Source organism: Oculina patagonica, chromosome 4 (assembly GCF_052425735.1).
Source record: "Oculina patagonica isolate OP01 chromosome 4, crgOcupat, whole genome shotgun sequence".
NCBI lineage: Eukaryota > Metazoa > Cnidaria > Anthozoa > Scleractinia > Oculinidae > Oculina > Oculina patagonica.
The window spans coordinates 21989825-22011445 of record NC_135761.1 but is presented as its reverse complement, the minus strand read 5'-3'; the positions used below and the strand labels follow the sequence as shown (position 1 = coordinate 22011445).

The 21621-nt window shown below is 42.5% G+C and overlaps 1 non-coding gene and 2 pseudogenes across 1 annotated transcript; all 3 read right to left on the bottom strand.

The window, feature by feature from the left end:
- Positions 1 to 2481: 2481 nt before the first annotated feature.
- On the bottom strand, positions 2482 to 3634 carry LOC144649844 (uncharacterized; annotated as a pseudogene).
- A 3512-nt stretch (positions 3635 to 7146) lies between these two features.
- LOC144652466 (uncharacterized) lies at positions 7147 to 10308 on the bottom strand (annotated as a pseudogene).
- Positions 10309 to 17502: 7194 nt separating this feature from the next.
- Trnat-ugu (transfer RNA threonine (anticodon UGU)) lies at positions 17503 to 17575 on the bottom strand. Its single transcript has one exon. It is a non-coding gene; the product is annotated as a tRNA-Thr (tRNA).
- Between the last annotated feature and the right edge of the window lie 4046 nt (positions 17576 to 21621).

Below are 21621 nucleotides of genomic sequence, written 5' to 3'. Positions count from 1 at the left end.
GTCTGCAAATCCAAGTACTGGGGGATGGGTCAATTTCATCTTCAATGCATCAAATGCGGTTTGACATTCTGAATTCCACCTCTTCACAAATGGGACTTTAAGCTTCTTTTCCACTTTCAGCTCATGCAGGCAGTTGTTAACTAGTTGGTGTAATGGTCCGGCAATCCTTGCAAAGTCTTTGACAAATCTGCGATAGTAACTGCAGAATCCAAGGAATGATCTCAGTTCTTTAACAGTTGTTGGCAGTTTCCATTCTGACACAGCTTGAGTCTTCTCAGGGTCTGTCGTGATACCATCAGAAGAGATCTGATGACCAACGTACGTGACTTTACGCTGAAGGAAGTGACACTTCCCTGGTTTGAGTTTTAACCCATGTTCTCGGAGTCGTGTAAAGACTCTGTCAAGTCTCTCAATGTGCTCATCATAGGTATTGGAATACACAATGATGTCGTCAAGGTACACGAGCAGTATTTGAAAGATGTAATCGCTCAAACAGGTTTGCATAAGCCTCTGAAAGGTCCCGGGACTGTTGGTTAAGCCCATTGGCATTCTGTTGTACTCGAAGATTCCGAACGGCGTAGTGAAGGCGGTCTTGTGCCTGTCTTCCTCGTCCATGGCAACCTGGTTGAACCCACTCGCGAGGTCCATCGTTGAAAACCATTTTGCACCTCCAATAGCATCAATGGACTCTTCAATTCTTGGTAAAGGGAACTGGTCTCTTACTGTCTTGGTGTTAAGACGTCTGTAATCAACGCATAGCCTCAGGGATCCATCCTTTTTTCTGACAAGTACAATAGGTGCGGCGTAAGGACTACGGCTTTCTCGAATAATGCCACCATCCAGGAGCTTTCGTATATGGTCCTTTGCCTCTTGAAACTGGTTTGGTGGGATTCTTCTGTACGGCTGTGCAACTGGTACTTGGTCAATAGTCGGGATCTTGTGCTTGATTGTTTCTGTGTATCCAAGGTCATTCTCATTCTCTGTAAAGACACTTGCATGTTTCTGGAACAGAGTCTCAAGCTTCTCTCTTTGCTCAGGTGTACACTCTACAGCTGACAGATCAATTGGACAGGCTGAGGGCTGTGTTCGCTCTTGTTCTGTTGTGGATTCTCTGACAAACACCATCTCTTCATTAATTGAAACTCTCTTGAAGTCAACAGTGTTTTTAGTATCCATAACATCATTAATCTCATGAAGTACTCCTATTCTTGTATGGGGTTGAAGCCAGACATCTTCACCAGTAATGTTTGCAACTCTTACATGAAGTTGTCCATTAACTACACAGGTAACTGTATTTATGACAATCAAGTTTCCCGGAGTTTGTCCACTTAATGGCTCCACAAGCGCAGCTGTGTTGCTCGTTTGGGGTCCATGCCATCCAGTTATTCGGACAACAGAAACAGATCCGGCTGGAATTCTAACCTGGGATTTGCCGGCTACTTTCGCAAAACCACGTACTGAAATAGGTTTGGCACAGGAAACAATCTTCAGTACTTTACTCCATTCGGGGGAAATTTCCGTTTTTCCATTTTTGTATGGTCCTTGCAGTTGGGAAATAATGTTCATTCCAATTAATCCAGGGGTTATCTTCTTACGTTGCCTGGCCTCTTCACTCGCTGGACTCTTAACAACTAAAATTCCTCTTTGTGGGATCATGACTCCCAAGGCTTCAACGTCCAGTTCTACGTATCCGACATATGGAATCTCCAATCCATTCGCTGCTGTCAATCTTAACCAATCGCCGGTAGGTAAAAGTGTTTTTCCTTGAGGGCGAAAGTGTTCATTGAAAAACTCTTCTGTGATTGAGAGTGATAAATGATCGTCGCAGTGAATTTCCAATTTAAGCAATTGGAATAAAGAAGCCTGAAAAAAAAAATTCAGGGCTTCAACGGGATTCGAACCCGTGACCTCCGCGTTACCGGTGCGATGCTCTACCAACTGAGCTATTGAAGCCACACATGGGAGCGAGGTCAATTGTGAGTTCATATTTTCCCGTGAGAGGAGTGAAATGATGTAATGTATATGAAATGATTCATATATGAACTGCGGATGTATATGAGAGTGATAAATGATCGTCGCAGTGAATTTCCAATTTAAGCAATTGGAATAAAGAAGCCTGAAAAAAAAAAAATTCAGGGCTTCAACGGGATTCGAACCCGTGACCTCCGCGTTACCGGTGCGATGCTCTACCAACTGAGCTATTGAAGCCACACATGGCTTCAATAGCTCAGTTGGTAGAGCATCGCACCGGTAACGCGGAGGTCACGGGTTCGAATCCCGTTGAAGCCCTGAATTTTTTTTTTCAGGCTTCTTTATTCCAATTGCTTAAATTGGAAATTCACTGCGACGATCATTTATCACTCTCATATACATCCGCAGTTCATATATGAATCATTTCATATACATTACATCTCTTCTGTGATTGTGGATACTTCAGATCCTGAGTCCAAGAGGCAAGGTACGTCTACTCCATCCAGTCGTACTGAGGTCACTGGGCACTCTCCAACTGCTTTCTCGTACATTCTTGACATATCCATATTTGAGCCATTGTTGTCCCCTGCTGTCACTTGGCTCCTTGTGGCAGAGGGAGTTAGTTTGACGACTTGTCAGGGCGCTGTCTTCCTTGTGGTGGTCCTCTCCTGACAAAACGGTCATCATTCACCTGGCAGTTTCTGGCAATGTGTCCCTTCTTGTTGCAATTGAAACAAACAATATCAGGGCGCCGTCCACTCCATTCCTTGGGCGGGATATGGGTCCTTGGCTACTTGATATCTCTAATCGAACTCGTCAGTTCTTCTAGGGACTTCTGCTGCTTGAGCAGGACCTCCAATACCTTATCCATGGGGGTGGCGGTGGAGCTAGCACTACACTAAGAACTCTCATCTGGGATGTCAGCCGCTACTTCCTGTGATGATTGGGGCCTGGGCATGATACGCTGTCGTCTTTCCTCCTCTTCTGACCAACGTAATGCTTCCTCCCTCAAATGTAAGAATGGGGGTTGACGCTCTCTGATGAACTTCTTCAGTTCCTTCCTAAGAAAGGGATCCCTCACATTGTCTGCAAATTGGTCCCGTAGAGTCTTCTCTGGGTCGGGGACTGCCTTTGGATCTGCTTTAGTGGCGCGCTTGAGTAGTTCATTCAATCTGTACGAGTACCCTCGAAGTGTTTCGTTTTCTTTCTGCTTGCGCTCATAGAACATCTTCAGGAGTTGGGAGCTGGACCTTTTCTCTCCAAATGCTTGTGCCAGAACATCTAGAAGAAAGTCTGGGTTGCTTCGCTCCTTCTTGCTGTACATTCGTATCTCTTCTTTAGCTGGTCCATCCAGGTGAGACATTATGAAGTCCACTTTCTCAGGTGAGGTCATTTCTCTCGCTTCGAAGGTTGTCCTGAGTTCTTCTATAAAGTCTTCAACTGGTTGGTCGCCTTCTGTCTTTTTCCCAGTGAAGTTCTTAATCTTCTTGTCCCGGGGAAAGACAACAATTTGTTTCTGCTTTGTGCCACTTCCTGTTGCTGGTTTTGAGGATGACACTTGAGTCGGGTTGGTAGATTCCTTCTGGGCCTTTAGTTCTTCCATTGCCTCTTTGTACATCTTAGTCAACTCATCCACTTTGGTTGATAACTCCTCTGTAGTCATGGTGATTTGATCCTTGTGTTGTTATTGCAACCACCCTTTTTTTAAAATTGCTGATTTTTTTAAATTGGTTTCTTTTTGTATCCTGCTCGCAGCGCCAAATGTGACCGAGGCAGGTTCTGGTGTTGTTAGTGAACAACGAATCAGACTTATAGCCACAATAAAATTTATTTATGCAGGAATACAGATTACAAAAAGAAAAAGGGTGATTGCAAACTGAAAAGAATAAATTACAATAACAAATCACTAAAAATATTACAATAAAATAATCAAAATATAATACAGAAATAATAGTACAACTAGAGTCTTGCAAATGATCATTCACTAAATTCCTACAAAGTATTGCATGACGAAACAATAAACATTGCATGACACTAAGTAAAATATTAATCCTCTTATCTAGAAATAAAACTGACACTTATTAGAGAGCTATTCTTAGAACTAAATGTGAATGAACTAAAAACAAGTGTTATATACCGAATAATAGCTCAACATAGCAAAACAATGAAATAAACTAATCTTGATGGTGATTTAAATGATTCTTTGACACAAAACTAAGAAAAACTGTAAACTTGTGACAGGACAACATCTGTCGTCATAGCTGGATTAAACAAAGCTAGACTAACAGTGAAATATCTAATTTCAACAATGAACTCTTGCAGTATTGTGTAACAAAATGAGTTTCATGTAGATATAATGTTTTAGAAACTACATATGCAATGTTCTTCTGGATACAATTTGGATATGAATCAACAGAGGATTCACACAAAGACTAGACAATTGGCTTAAGATAAGTACATGTTGACTGTAGTATTGAACTAATAAACCTAAACTGTAAACATAATAACAAGGTCAAACGTGACATACCAAAATCCTTAGTGAAATGAATCACTGACTTAGGTCACAAGCAATAGTACTGAACTTGACCAAGGGGTCCTCAGCTTGTAAGTGCAGGTCTAGCTTGAACACTTTGAACTATTGAATTAAACTAACTAACTGCACTTCTTTTATAAGGAAACAAACAATAGAAGGAAATTCTTATGATTCTAATACAAGGTGTGGTGGTGTGACATATAGGAAATTCATGATGTAAATCCTGTGTGGTTAGATTATGTGGGTTGATTCAGTAAAGAAAGGAAATAGTTTCTACTAAACTGTAATTCTAAATTTATACTCAAAATGCAGTGTCACGTCCCGGGGGGGGACTCCCATATGAAACGGACGGGGATGCTCGTCGGAGATTTTGAAAAGAACCCCTAAAAGAGACCAATCTGGGTGTGGCTCAAGCCTTTCTTGACCCCTAAAAGATACCAAAAAAATAAGAAAGAAGTTTATATTTGTATATTTCTTCGTGTGTAACCCTAAACGAGACAATTATGGCTAAAAATATTGGCGTTTTGGGCGATTTTTCCCAAGACACCCTAAGCGAGACCAAAAGTCCGTAATTTACACCCCTAAGCGAGACGACGAGCATCCCCGTCACTTTCATATGCGAGTCCCCCCCCCGGGTGTCACGTTTTTGTGAACCTGGTCACATAAGACAGAGTAATCCCATACGAGGGATCCGAAACGAGGTTTATATATTTAACTTACCAACCAAATGAGACAGAATAATCCAGTACGAGGACAATAGGCTGCCGTCAGATAACATGGGTTCAATAAGGAACTCACCAACCAAATAAGACAGAATAATCCTTTACGAGGTCAATAGTCTGCTGTCAATTATTATAAGTTCTATAAAGAACTAACCAAGCAAATAAGACACAATAATCCAGTACGAGGTCAATAATGCTGACAGAATAATCTGTTACGAGGTCAATAATCTGCTGTCAATTATTATCAGTTCCATAAGGAACTCACCAACTAAATAAGTCAGAATAATCTAGTGCGAGGTCAGTTATTATGAGTTATTGTGAATAAGTTATTATAAAGTCAGTTGCTATGAGTTCCATAAGGAACTCACCAACCAAATAAGACAGAATAATCCACTACGAGGTCAATAGCCTTTTGCCAGTTACTATGAGTTCCATAAGGAACTCACCAACCAAATAAGACAGAATAATCCAGTACGAGGTCAGTTATTATGAGTCAGTTATTATAAGGTGAACTACTATGCATTCCATAAGGAACTCACCAACCAAATAAGGCAGAGTAATCCCATACGAGGGATCCCAAACCAGGTCTATATATATAACTCAACAACTAAGTAAGACACAAAAATCCAGTACGAGGGCAATAGGCTGCTGTCAGTTATTTAGAGTTCAATAGGAAACTCACCAACCAAATAAGACAGAATAATCCTTTACGAGGTCAATAGTCTGCTGTCAGTTACTATGAGTTCCATAAGGAACTCACCAACCAAATAAGACACAATAATACAGTACGAGGTCAATAATGCTGACAGAATAATCCGTTACCAGGTCAAAAGTCTGCTGTCAGTTATTATGAGCTCCATAAGGAAGTCACCAACCAAATAAGACAGAAAAACCCCTTACGAGGGATCCCTAGACTGCAAAACAGTCGTATCTTTTGCGAACGCGAACGGTGTTGAAACGAGAGCGAGAGGTCTGGAGCCAATGTCAAAACTATTGGTGATACTGGGGAGAGACCCAATAATCCAGCACGAGGTTAATAGGCCGATTTTAATTATTATGAGTTCCATAAGGAACTCAGCAACCAAATAAGACAGCATAATCCCTTACGAGGGATCCCTTACTAGGTTAATATATATAACTCACCAACTAAGTAAGACAGAATAATCCAGTACGACGTGAATAGGCTGCTGTCAGTTACTATGAGTTCCATAATGAACTCACCAACCAAAAAAGATAGAATTATCCAGCAAGAGGTCAATAGGCTGCTGTCAGTTATTATGAGTTCCATAAGGAACTCACCAACCAAATAAGACAGAAAAATCGAGTACGAGGTCAATAGGCTGCGGTCAGTTAATATGAGTTCCATAAGGAACTTACCAATCAAATAAGACAGATTAATCCAGTACCAGGTCAGTTATTATGAGTTATTATTAGTCAGTTATTATAAGGTGAGTTACTATGCATTCCATAAGGAGTTCACCAACCAAATGAGACAGAATAATCCAATAGAGGTTAATAGGCTGCTGTTATTTATTATGAGTTCCATGAGGAGCTCACCTACAAAAAAAAAAAACAGAGTAATCCCATTCGAGTGATCCAAAACGAGGTCTATATATATAACTCACCAACTAGGTAGGACAGAATAATCCAGTACGAGGGCAATAGGCTGCTGTCAGTTATTTTGAGTTCCATAAGAAACTCGCCAACCAAATAAGACAGAATAATCCTTTACGAGGTCAATAGTGTGTTGTCAGTTACTATGAGTTTCATAACGAACTTACCAACCAAATGAGACAGAATAATCCAGTACGAGGACAATAGGCTGCCGTCAGATAACATGGGTTCAATAAGGAACTAACCAACCAAATAAGACACAATAATCCTTTACGAGGTCAATACTCCTTTGTCACGCAAGTGTTTATTAAAGTCTACAAGACCTCAGCTTCTACGTTCGCAATTAGAAAGATCAACTAAACGGATCCAGTGTTTCTGTGATCAGGAGTATATTAAGCCCAATTAATGCGAAGTCGGCAGAAAACATTTTTTGCGCGACTGTTAAATTAGGGCTGGTTTAAACTGATCATATGTAAATTTCCTTCAAGTTGTAACTTAACGCTTTATTGATTTTGTGATTGTTGTTTGATTGAAGGAAGTTTAGCGCTGACAAGAATGTCCTTGAGAGATTTTTCCTTCTTATAAGATACAATCGGTTGCTGGTTAAAGATTTGTTTGAGTTTAGGCTGTTGTTGAATAATGTGCCAGTGTTTCATAAGGATCTTTTTAAGATTCGGTGCGGCCGGGTTGTAAGTCGTGACAAACGGTAGAATCTCTTTAGTTTGTTTTGTTTTGTTTCGAAGCGCCTCTTTCCTGTCGGTGAACTGTATTTCAGTCAAGATTTTATGAACGAGTGTTAAAGGGTAGCCTCTTTCGCAGAGTCTTTGTTCGAAGTCTCGTTTGCTTGTTTCAAAGTTTTCTTTGACTGAGTTTGTTCTCAAAAGACGCAATGCTTCTCCTTTGATAAAACCCTTGTTAGTGTTAAAAGGGTGGCAAGATGAGAAGTCCGTATATTGAAACGTTTCAGTGGGCTTAAAATGTGTTTTTAAGTCAAGGATTTTGAGAGTTGTGAGTCGAGGTCCTTTAAAAACCTCGGTGTCAAGGAAAACCGCGTGCTCGGATGACATTTCGCAAGTGAATTTAATTGTAGGGTGGAAGGAGTTTGCGAAGTTAACGAAATCGGTAACTTCTTTCATGGGAATCTTCCACAGAGAAAATATGTCATCAATAAATCGTTTCCAGACAAGAGGTTGAATAGGGCTAGCCTGAAGGAGTCGCTTTTCAAGATCTGCCATAAAAATGACAGAAAAAGCGACCGCCATCTTAGTTCCCATAGCAACGCCGTGAGTTTGTATGAAATGTCTTTCGTTGAATTTGAAAGAATTTTCTTCGAGTATGAGCCGCATGAGTTCCCGTAAGTCGTTTGTGGGAATCGGTAGGTTGTGCTCATAGTGTTTTTCATAGTAACGGCAAATCACTTCGATTCCTTCTGATTGAGGAATGTTAGTATAAAGAGAACTTACGTCGAGTGTGGCTAGAATCACATCGTCTGGAATGTGCGTGTTTTCAATGAAATTGATAAAATGGGTAGTGTCTTTTAAATATGACTCTTGTTTCACGGCGATGGATTGTAAAAGTGAGTCAACAAAACTTGAAATGCGCTCTGTAGGACCGCTACTACCAGAGACAATTGGTCTGCCGACTGGAATTTTCTTATGTATTTTAGTCATCGTGTAAAATTCTGGTATGCGTCGGTTGTCTAAGACCGATTGTCAACCATTTGTGAGTCATTTGATCGATGTTGCCTGAACGAAATAGTTTGTTAACTATGTCGTTTACTTTTTTGGCGGTTTCAAGCACAATAGGGGATGTTAGAGGCTTGTAAAAGTTATCATCAGATAATTGTTTTAAGCCTTCTTCTATTTTTTGTGCCGTGTCCATAATGACTGTTGTCGTTCCTTTATCAGCTCGTTTGAGGTTGAATTCGCTGTTGCGTTTGAGTGAGAAAATAGCTTTTCTTTCGTTCGCTGAAATATTATCGTTTTGAGAGCGGAAAACTACTGAGTCTAGTTCTAGTTTTGTCTCTTCCAGGTATTTTTCACGAGCAACCGAGTTTTGAATAGGTGGTTGCCATGTAGATTTGACATGGAAGGGATGAGGAGTAGTTTTCTTTTTGTCTGCGAACATGTATTTTAAACGCATTGTTCGAGCGAAATTATTAAAATCCTTTAGTAAGGATTTATTAGAGCTAGGAACTGGAGGGGTTGGTATGAATTTGAGACCTCTAGAAAGAAGTTTAACCTCGTCGTCTGAAAGAGCTTTATAAGAGAAATTTTTGATGTATTTCTCGTTCTTAGCTCTAGTGTTGTAGGTTAATGAGGTTTTGAGGTGTTTGCGTCTTTGAGAGCGTTTCTTATGACCCTTTGTAATATTTCGCGTGGAACCCTTGGAGTCAGAGAGATTTGACACACCAATATACTGTTCAACTCTGCCTTTATTTACATTGTTTGCCTCACTTATTTTACATAACATTTTCTGTAGCTCAGGAAGCTGAGCTTGTACGGAAGCGAGATCACGATTACAATTTTTTTGTTGAACATTGTTCTGTAATGTCTTTGACTTAGGCCTGGGTCTAGGTCTGGCTCTGGCAGCGTGATTTCTGTAAGCCTGGGAACTGCTTGGCTGGTCTGGGCACAGGTTCTGGAGCAGCTGCTGTTGTTTCAGGATTGCCTGGTTGTCTGCAGCTAGGTTAGTTTCCTGTTGTTGGATCATAAGCGCGAGTAGTTCCGCCTGGGCGTTACGGCTGATCTGGTCCAAGGCTGTCTGGAAGGTCTGGTCGAACCGTATGTGTGGTCTCGGTCTGTACTGGAGTCCGTAGGGACACGTAGAGTTCTTTGCGTGTTCTTTTAGGACTTGGAGTGACCGTTTAACTTTGGCTCGTCTGGTTTCCAGTGCTGTGAGGCGATTCCGGATGGTTTTGGCGCCCTCAGATTCTGGTCTCTGCTTTTTGTGGGCCGGTTGTGGTTCAGGAATCTCTGGACTTTCAGCGTCACGTGTTCGTTTAGGTGACTTGACTGGTGATATTGCGGGAGGTGAACTGTCCGCCATGTCTGCTAAAATGGCAACCATCTCCTGGTCGGAAACTGCTGTCGCCATGGTAGAGTTCTGAAGAGAACTGTTTTTAAGCTTGTAGTGCAAGACCGGTTTCGGAACCAAACAATGGGATCCTTCGTCAGTTGCTTTTTAGCTTTTTTCGAATAGCTCTCGATGGGAGCTTGTTCATAGTGGCAGGTATGGAGTCAGGTCTCTTTATATAGCATACTTGATCCAGCAAGTTGTTTCTGATTGGTCGTTAAAGAGCGAAGCTGATTGGCCGAAATTAATTGACCACTCGTGTGAAGGTGAATTTGGATCCTGTTAGGTGTGAAGCTAACACGTTCAATGTGCCGTGTAATTAGCGTGAAAATATGCAAACAGAACTTTTATGTGTTTTTCTGATTCCTTCGATAAAACACTCAAAAAAGTGTTGTAAAGGAATTTTTTCGAGAGGTTTAGCAGTTCTGTTTTGCATTAGTTGATCAGAAAGTGACGTTGGATAAAGATCCGTTGTCTTTGTTGAAACGTAGAGATGGCCTCGAGGCTAGCCGTGCATCATTTGAATTTCCAAGATGGAGCACTATCATTGTTGTGTTCCTTTGTGTAACAACGACCAACGTAAATCATCTGCTACCGGAAAAAATTTGAAGTTTTTTAATTTCCCGAAGGATGGACAGCTAAGAAAGGCTTGGATAATTGCCATACGACGTGATGAAGGCCCTTTGTTCAAGGTAAAAATCGTGCATAAACAGCATACAAATTAAATAGGTTGTTTACGATTGATCGCTGTTCTTGACTTTGCTTGACTTAGACCTAAACATAAGCTCAATAAACGTTGATTTTTGCAGCAATAGTGAATTATGTAATTATGATTAGTTTCCTTTGTGGAGTTTTTCACAGTATAAACAATCAATTTAACATTGGATCGATCGGCGATTGTTTACAGATAGAAAAAGACTCCACGTTGGTTTGCTCAGAGCATTTTAAAACAGATGAAATTCAAACCACGTTGGCTGGAAGGAAGCGGTTAAGGGATCAAGCAGTGCCGTCAGTTTTTGCATGGACCAAAACAACACAGCAGCGGCCAGAGAATGTGTTCCAACGACGTAAAAAACTTCGGTTTGAGAAGAATGCATCCAGTTCGGTAAACTCAGAACCAACCGCTGAAGAACAGTTGAAGAATCATATAGCACAACTGGAGGAACAGAAAAGGAAAAAAGATCGAAAGCTGGTCATCACGGTGAGATGACGAAGATTTGTAGCCGTCTGGACGAAGTGCTCAAGGATTATCGCCATGCTGGCGAAGTAATGGAGCTTAGTCGTCGATTGAAGGATCAATGGTCAAAGTATTGTTTTGTACACGAGCAACTGTACTTATGAAGCATTTGCCTGGTGAGAGAGAAAAGGCGAATGAAAGCGATCGTTTTGATGATCGAGCTCGAGCTTACGAAAGATACAGTTTTCTGATCGAACAATTCATGACTCGTACTAACTTTACGAATAGAGGAACGGAAACAGTTGTTACTAAAGACCGTTCTAATCGTGTGGAAGATGCACGGAGTTCTGTTTCGGGCGGTTCTCGGAAATCCAGGCGTTCAAGTCGTAGTTCAAGTTCAAGGTTACGTGAAAACGCTGCAATTGAAAGCGTAATGGCCGAAGTGAGATTGGCGCAATTAAGGAGAGCAAAAGAGAGAAGATTGGAACAGCAAATGTTGCAGTTGGAGAATGAAATAGCTGACGCTGAAGACGAGGCCGAGTTAGCCCGAGTAAAAACCCGATTTTATGAGCAATTGGATTCATAAACGTCGAGCATCGATGATCCACTCGCTGAGCTTGAGGTAGAGAAGGGAAGGCAGCATCTCGATCAAAGAAAGGATATGCCTGAGCCTCAGCCGCGCGTCTTTGCCCCAAAACCAATACCCCCTGAAAAGATCTCAAGTTCGACTAAGGATCCCAATGTCCGCCCTCTTGCTCAGCCTAAAAGGGAGTATGGTGGATCGTCTGAGAAAGTTACAAACACGTATTCTTCAGAGTGTTGTCACCAATATGAACTTGATTGCGACCGGGGCGACCCTACCCCCACTGGAGGTAGTTAAGTTTTCCGGAGATCCAAGCGAGTTCTTCAAATTCAAGGCGCGTTTCCATCAAATGGTGGACTCTCAGAATCTGTCTGATTCGCAAAAGATGTCTCGTTTATTGCAGTTCCTCGAAGGCAAAGCGAGAAAAGCAGTGGAAGGGTTTGAAGGCATGCCCGGTGGAGTTAGGAAGGCCGTGCGATTACTTGAGGTACGTTTTGGCCAGCCTCACATGATAGTGAAAGCATGCGTTGATGGTTTAATTGAAGGACCAAACATTTCGAACAGTGACAAAGAAGGCTTAAGAGAGTTTGCGGATCGTAGCAGGACCTTGTATGAGACTTTGGTTGCAATGAATGCTTTGTCTGAGATGAATCTCACCAATCTGGGAAAAATGGCGGGAAAGCTTCCTACTGCGCATCAAGCTAAATGGAGGGACGAGGCTCAGCGGATCCGTGAGCGAGGGACACTACCAAGTTTCAAAGATCTGTTGGAGTTCATTGAGAAACGCGCAGATGCTATAAACGATCCAATCTTTGGTCGAATTGGAGAAACAAGCAGAGCTCCGATCAAACCTGGCAGGAAAAATCCCAAAGTACCTAGCGCGCCTGGAGCCGAAGGTAAAGTGACAACGCTAGCAACGCAGCTCACATCTGGTTCACCTCAGCAGAAGGATCCACGCAATACAGGTCGATCAGCAAAATGTATGAACTACCAGGAATCCCACTACTTGGAGGATTGCGGTAAATTTAAGAAACTAACTCTGAGACAAAGAAAGATTTTCGTTCGAGGAAGAGGGCTTTGTTTGAATTGCCTGAGGAAAGGACATTTGGTTACTCAATGTGTTTTCAAATCGAAGTGTAACCTGTGCTCACAGAAACATCATGTCCTCTTACACAACGCTGCGTCGGATTGTGTTGATTCCCCTTGCCAAAGCCAGGAACAAGTATCTGCCAGCGTAATGACGGGCGATGGTAGAACCTCAGGTTCTCCTAGTCAAAACCATGATCAAGTTAAAGTGTCTGCGAACGTAATGACAGCTGAAAGTGGTACATCCAGTGTCCCCACCTTTGACCAAGCTGCCAGCGGCATCGCAACGGTCAGCGTGGTGAACTTTGCTAAGTCTGCATCTTACAAAGCATGCAGCCAGACAGCCTTTAAGTCGCATAAAGTTGCCCTGCAAGTGGTACCTGTGAGACTGGAGGGGGAGAATGGGCAAACGGTGAACACATGGGCATTGCTCGACACGGGAAGCGAGGATTCGTTTATTGCCAAACCTACCGCTGACCAGCTAAGTTTGAGAATAAAGAGTTTCGAGTCGTTGGTGGTGTGTACCTTGACTGGCGAGACAACTGTGCGTGTAGGCAAAGTGGACCTAGTAGTCTTACCAATAGAAGATTCAGAAGGCCACCGAATTCAGATTCACGACGTCAAGGTTGTTGAGAATCTCAATGTGAGCTCGTCCAGACCACAGGACTTGTCGAAATGGGAACACCTAAATGGGATAGCAATGCCAGAGATTGACGAGGAAGAAGTTACCTTGCTTATAGGAGCAAACGTCCCTGAAGTTCAGATACACGAAGAAGTTCGCGTTGGAAGAGCCGGAGAACCGTATGCTGTCCGGACCCTTTTGGGGTGGTCCATTCTGGGACCGCTTAACAGCAGCATTGGAATAACATCTGACAAAGTAAACGTGAACTTTCTAAAGTATGGTAGCCAGATGTTGGACCAACAGATGAATCATTTTCTTGGATTTGAAAACATTGAATGCATTAGTAGCAGTAAGAAGGGGATGTCAGTCGAAGATCGAGAATCTTTACACAAGCTGAACAGTTCTGTTCGCCTAGTAGACGGCCGTTATGAGGTCAGAATGCTCTGGAAGTACGAAAATCCGTGGTTGCCAAACAACAAAATGACCGCCGAAGCTAGACTTCGCTCTCTGAAAAGAAAGTTGTGCAAAGAGGAGCAGTTGCTATGCAAATACCGGGACTTTATGGACGACCTTTTGGTAAAAGGCTATGCTAGAAAGCTGACCGAGGTGGAGGCGGAGGCTCGAAGTCCCAGGACGTGGTATCTACCGCACCACGGTGTCTTTCACCCGCAAAAACCGGGGAAAATTCGAGTAGTATTTGATGCAGCAGCAAATCATGATGGAGTCTCCCTCAACAGCCAGTTGAATCGAGGGCCTGATTTAACGAACAGTCTGTTTGGTGTGTTGCTGAGATTCAGACAGGAACGCATCGCTCTTGTTGCAGACATACAATCCATGTTTCTTCAAGTGAAAGTACCTGCTGAAGACGCTGACGCTCTCCGTTTCTTGTGGTGGGAGGAAGGCGATCTAAATAGACCTCCTGGGGAGTACCAGATGGTCCGTCACATCTTTGGCGCTAAAGATTCTCCGAGCTGTGTAAACTTTTGCCTGAAAAGAACCGCTGAAGATAACAAGAACGACTTTAGCGAAGAAGCCGTTAGGGCTGTCCAAGAAGATTTCTACGTTGACGATTTGCTGAAGGCTGTGGAGACGACCAGTAAGGCAATTTCACTGGCGCACGAATTGATGTCTCTTCTCGAGAGGGGCGGATTTCGTCTGACTAAATGGACAAGTAATTCTCGTGAGCTGTTAGCCAACATACCTGAAGATAAACGAGCACAGCCAACTCTCAACCTGGATTTGGATCAGCTGCCGATCGAGAGAGCGTTGGCAGTCCTGTGGAATATCGAAACAGATGTTTTCCAGTTTAAAGTCTTAAAGCCAGACAAACCAGCTACGAAACGAGGTATCCTGTCGACTATTAGTTCCCTTTACGATCCTGTGGGTTTCGTTTGTCCAGTGGTGCTAGAAGCAAAGAAGATTATACAGCGGCTGTGGAAACTGCAGTTGGATTGGGACGATCCTGTCCCAGAGTTTGAGCTGGCCCACTGGGAACGTTGGAAGTCTGAATTATCAGCTTTATCGCAAGTTCAAATACCAAGATGCTATCTCCAGCTACAAGGAGAAGTAAAGGAAATCTCTCTCCACCAGTACTCAGACGCGTCAGACGAGGGTTACGGCATGTGCTCCTATCTGCGGTTCGTTTATGAAGATGGGTCCATTCAGTGCTCGTTTCTGGTTGGTAAATCAAAGACGATGCCAGTGAGAGCTATTTCAATCCCAAGGCTCGAGTTACAAGCTGCAACGTTATCTGCCAAGATTTATCAAGTTTGCAGGGATGAGTTAACCTACAAGATTGACAGAGTCGTATTCTGGACCGATTCTCAAACTACCTTGCAGTACATCAAGAATGAAACAAAGCGTTTCAACACCTACGTAGCTAACAGAATTGCTGAAATTCGTGAGATTACCAGGCCGGACCAATGGAGACACTGTCCTGGAAGGTTGAACCCAGCCGACGACGCCTCGCGTGGCTTAAAGCCTAAAAGGTTATCAAGTCAGCATCGCTGGTGGAAAGGACCAGAGTACTTGTGGCAATCGGAGAACAACTGGCCCAAAACTGAGATTGGCGAAGTTCCACATGACGATCCTGAAGTTCGAAATGAAGCACAAATTCATTCAATCAGGACTGTAAACCCTCACGTTAGAGTTCACTCAGATGCTCGTTGCGCGAGCAAACCGACCGTTTACGAGATGATATCGCACTACAGCTCTTGGTTTAAGTTGCAACGTTACGTTGCTTGCTTGGCTAGTGCGATTCTGCTACTGGCTAAGGTCCCGGGAAGTCTCCCCAACGACACGAACACTAACCACGGAAGAGTTAGAAGAGGTAACACTGTTTCTCATGCGGTTGGTTCAGGCTGAAAGCTTTGCAGAAGAACTGAGAGACCTCAAGGCCGGCAGGGAAGTAAAGACGTCGTCCAAACTTGTAAAGTTGAAACCGGTACTGACGGAAGGAATTCTTCGTGTCGGAGGTCGCTTAGAGGAGGCAGTAGTGCTGTCGTATAACGAAAGACATCCCGTAATACTTCCAAGGAACCATCACATCAGTCAGCTGATCGTCCGTCATTGCCACGAAAGTTTAGCCCATGCCGGCAAGGAGCAGACCCTGGCTCAAACAAGGAAAATGTTCTGGAGGCAGAGGTTTAGCAAAGAGCACCATTAGAAATTGTGTGAAGTGTCGCAGATTGAACGAGAGGCCTATGAAGCAGATTATGGCTCCCCTTCCTAGAGAGAGATTAGAACCGTACAATCCGCCCTTCACGTTCTCTGGTGTCGACTTTTTCGGTCCACTAATGGTTACGTGGGGCCGCGGTTTAGCAAAGCGCTGGGATGCATTTTCACTTGTCTGTCCACGCGAGCTGTTTTCCTCGAACTTGTGCCCTCACTGGAAACTGACGATTTCATCATGGCCTTGCGACAGTTCATTAGCCGAAGGGGTCCTCCCAAGGAAATTAGATCAGATAGATAGAGGCACTAACTTTGTTGGCGCGGAGCGCGAACTCAACGAAGCCATCGATAGGTGGAACCACGTAAAAATTTGCCAAGAATTGCAACAAAGAGAAGTCAAGTGGACCCTTCATCCCCCAGCAGCACCTCACATGTCCGGGGTCTGGGAGCGACTAGAGCAGACTACCAAAAAGCATCTGAAGGCTGTCGCAGGAGATAGATTGCTCGGTGAATTTGCGTTGCGAACACTGCTAACTGAAGTGGAATCCATTATGAATAATCGTCCAATCGTAGAAGCATCAGATGACTCTGCCGATTTGGAAGCATTGGCCCCCAATCACTTCTTGCTGCAAAGGAAGGTGTCTGGGTTGCCACCAGGGCTTTTCGTCAAGGAAGACCATTTGGGCAGGAAACAGTGGAGAAAGGTCCAATACCTAGCCGACGTCTTCTGGAAGAGGTGGATTAATGAATATCTACCGAGTCTGAGTGAAAGAGGAAAGTGGTTAAGAGACCAAAGGAAGGTTAGAGTGGGCGACCTGGTGCTCGTTTTGGAAGAGAATGTCCCTCGCAACAAGTGGACTGTGGGTCGTGTAACTGAGGTCTTTGAGGGAAGAGATTCAAAGGTGCGATCCGCTAAGGTGAAGACTTCAAGCAAGGAGTTGCTTCGTCCAATCGTAAAGCTGTGCCTATTAGATGGACAGGAATGAAAGACACTTACGAGGATTAACAAACGCTTAAACTTTGACGTTTGTGGGGCCGCTGTCGTGTCTTTCGTGCTTAAATGCACGTGGGCGCGATTGGCAACGTAACTCTGAATAATTCCGTGTTTTGCATGCACGTGACATTTTTTGATTGTGGGAACGAGTATTTTTGACTTTGTAGTTAGATTGGGAGCGGTTAGTTAGTTCGCGAAGTTCGCGAAGAAAGTTACGAATTTTCAGAGAATTTCGAAGCGAAACGTAGGACGAAATAATAATAATAATAGTAATAATAATACTTAATTGACCACTCCCCCAATGGGGCTTTTCAGGGCCAATATGAAACAAATATATTAAATGAACATAACATAACATGGTTAAAAATCCCAACTGGCAGGAGGCAGACCAGTTGGCTACTTACAAGCGTGGCCGAGGAGTTGAACTCGGGACTACCGAGAACAAATCCAGCTAGTGGTCAGAACGGGACTTGAACCCGCGACCTCCGGATTACAAGTCCGGCGCTCTAACCACTCGGCCACGCTGCCTCCACCAAATGTAGGGCTGCGTAGACACGCATGGCTTAGAGATGTACGTTGGCTAAGAAACTCTGATACGGACTGGACTGGCCGTGAAATTCACACCTACCAAATAAGACAGAGTAATCCCATACGAGGGATCCGAAACGAGGTTTATATATATAACTCACCAACTAAGTAAGACAGAATAATCCAGTACGAGGGCAATAGGCTGCTGTCAGTTATTTTGAGTTCCATAAGAAACTCACCAACCAAATAAGACAGAATAATCCTTTACGAGGTCAATAGTCTGCTGTCAGTTATTATGAGTTCCATAAAGAACTCACCAAGCAAATAAGAAACAATAATCCAGTACGAGGTCAATAATGCTGACAGAATAATCTGTTACGAGGTCAATAGTCTGCTGTCAATTATTATGAGTTCCATAAGGAACTCACCTACCAAATAAGACAGAGTAATCCCATACGAGGGATCCGAAACGAGGTCTATATATATAACTCAACAACTAAGTAAGACAGAATAATCCAGTACGAGGGCAATAGGGTGCTGTCAGTTATTCTGAGTTCAATAAGAAACTCACCAACCAAATAAGACAGAATAATCCTTTACGAGGTCAATAGTCTGCTCTCAGTTATTATGAGTTCCATAAGGAACTCACCTAGCAAATAAGACGCAATAATCCAGCACGAGGTCAATAATGTTGACAGAATTATCTGTTACGAGGTCAATAGTCTGCTGTCAATTATTATGAGTTCCATAAGGAACTCAGCAACTAAATAAGTCAGAATAATCCAGTACGAGGTCAGTTATTATGAGTTATTGTGAATAAGTTATTATAAGGTCAGTTGCTATGAGTTCCATAAGGTACTCACCAACCTAATAAGGCAGAATAATCCACTACGAGGTCAATAGCCTTCTGTCAGTTACTATGAGTTCCATAAGGAACTCACCAACAAAATAAGACAGAATAATCCAGTTCGAGGTCAGTTATTATGAGTCAGTTATTATAAGGTGAACTACTATGCATTCCATAAGGAACTCACAAACCAAATAAGGCAGAACAATCCAGTAGAGGTTAATCGGCGGCTATTATTTATTATGAGTTCCATTAGGAACTCACCTACCAAATAGAACAGAGTAATCCCATACGAGGGATCACAAACCAGGTCTAACTCAACAACTAAGTAAGACACAAAAATCCAGTACGAGGGCAATAGGCTGCTGTCAGTTATTAAGAGTTCAATAGGAAACTCACCAACCAAATAAGACAGAATAATCCTTTACGAGGTCAATAGTCTGCTGTCAGTTATTATGAGTTCCATAAGGAACTCACCAACCAAATAAGACACAATAATACAGTACGAGGTCAATAATGCTGACAGAATAATCTGTTTCCAGGTCAATAGTCTGCTGTCAGTTATTATGAGTTCCATAAGGAACTCACCAACCAAATAAGACAGAATAATCCCTTACGAGGGATCCCTAGACTGCAAAACAGTCGTATCTTTTGCGAACGCGCTCGGTGTTGAAACGAGAGCGAGAGGTCTGGAGCCAATGTCAAAACTATTGGTGAGACTGGGAAGAGAGCCAATAATCCAGTACGAGGTTAATAGGCCGCTTTTAATTATTATGAGTTCCATAAGGCACTCAGCAACCAAATAAGACAGCATAATCCCTTACGAGGGATCCCTTACTAGGTTAATATATATATATAACTAATCAACCAAGTAAGACAGAATAATCCAGTACGACGTGAATAAGCTGCTGTCAGTTACTATGAGTTCCATAAAGAACTCACCAACCAAAAAAGATAGAATTATCCAGTAAGAGGTCAAAAGGCTGCTGTCAGTTATTATGAGTTCCATAAGGAACTCACCAACCAAATAAGACAAAAAAATCGAGTATGAGGTCAACAGGCTGCGGTCAGTTAATATGAGTTCCATAGGGAACTTACCAACCAAATAAGACAGATTAATCCAGTACGAGGTCAGTTATCATGAGTTATTATGAGTCAGTTATTATAAGGTGAGTTACTATGCATTCTATAAGGAGTTCACCAATCCAATGAGGCAGAATAATCCAGTAGAGGTTAATAGGCTGCTGTTATTTATCATGAGTTCCATGAGGAACTCACCTACCAAAAAAAAAGTAATCCCATTCGAGTGATCCAAAACGAGGTCTATATATATAAGTCACCAACTAGGTAGGACAGAATAATCCAGTACGAGGGCAATAGGCTGCTGTCAGTTATTTTGAGATCCATACGAAACTCACCAACCAAATAAGACACAATAATCCTTTACGAGGTCAATAGTGTGCTGTCAGTTATTATGAGTTCCATAACGAACTTACTAACCAAATAAGACACAATAATCCAGTACGAGGTCAATAGGCTGCTGTCAGTTATTATGAGTTCTATAAGGAACTAACCAACCAAATAAGACAGAATAATCCTTTACGAGGTCAATAGTCTGCTGTCAGTTATTATGAGTTCCATAAGGAACTCACCAACCAAATAAGACACAATAATACAGTACGAGGTCAATAGTGTGCTGTCAGTTATTTTGAGTTCCATAACGAACTTACCAACCAAATAAGACACAATAATCCAGTACGAGGTCATTAGGCTGCTGTCAGTTATTATGAGTTCTATAAGGAACTAAACAACCAAATAAGACAGAATAATCCTTTACGAGGTCAATAGCCTACTGTCAGTTATTATGAGTTTCATAAGGAACTCACCAACCAAATAAGGTGCAATAATACAGTTCGAGGTCAATAATGCTGACAGACTAATCCGTTACCAGGTCAATAGTCTGCTGTCAGTTATTATGAGTTCCATAAGGAACTAACCAAACAATTAAGACAGAATAATCACTTACGAGGGATCCCCTACCAGGTTAATATATAACTCACCAAGAAAGACTAAAGTTACTGCAGTCGTGTACCTAGACATGAGCAAGGCCTTCGACAGTATCAAGCATGAAATTCTAATAAAGAAACTCAAGAACATTGGCATCTCCTCATCTGCGTTAACATGGTTTTCTAGCTATCTGTCCCAAAGATCTCAGGTAGTTCGCATAAACTCAACGCTATGAGACGCTTTACCCGTTACTTGTGGCGTCCCTCAAGACAGCGTACTCGGGGCTATGCTGTTTAGTATCTATGTAAATGACCTTCCAGCAACCAGCCAAACTTCATTTGTCTTTCAAAGTTGGTGATGCTGACGAAGCAAAGGACACTATTCAAAAAGATTTACATCTAATCCGTAACTGGTGTTTTGATAATTGTCTTCTGCTTAACCCTGAAAAGACAAAGCTCATGATCTTTGGCAGCCGCCCGATGATCCGTAGACTATCTGATTTCAAGCTTTCGCTGCTCGGAAAGGAACTCTTGCCGTCAGAGTCCATCAAAGATCTTGGTGTAACATTCGACCCCACTCTGTCATTTGAAAACCACATTTTAGCGACAGTTTCATCCTGTATGAGTAAATTAGCTCAGATTAATCGGGCAAAGCACGCATTTAACTCCGACCTATTAGTGACTATCATCAACGCGCTCGTTTTCAGTAAGTTGTACTATTGTTCTACTGTATGGTCCAGCACCACTGCCTGCAATGTGCAAAAACTTCAACTCGTTCAGAATTTCGCTGCTCGGATAATTAGTGGTACATTCAAATTTGAGCATATAACTCCATCACTCAAGAATTTGAGGTGGCTTCCCGTAAAAAAGCAGCTTTACCTCCGAGACGCTGTTTTCGCATTTAAGTGCATGACGGGCTGTGCCCCGACCTATCTGACTTCGCAATTTGTCAAAAGGCAACAAATATAAAGCAGAACCACAAGAAATTCACAACAACTGAATATTCCCCTGTGCAAAACCACTGCTGGCCAGAAGTCATTTTATTACAGAATAGTAAAGCTATGGAACTCTTTAGACAAAGACTTAAAACTATGCAAGAGTCATACAATTTTTAAGAAAGCTCTGAAGACAAAGCTTCTCAGCGAGTTTTTAAATTAATTTTTTTCTTATTTCTTTCATTTTTCTTTCTGTTT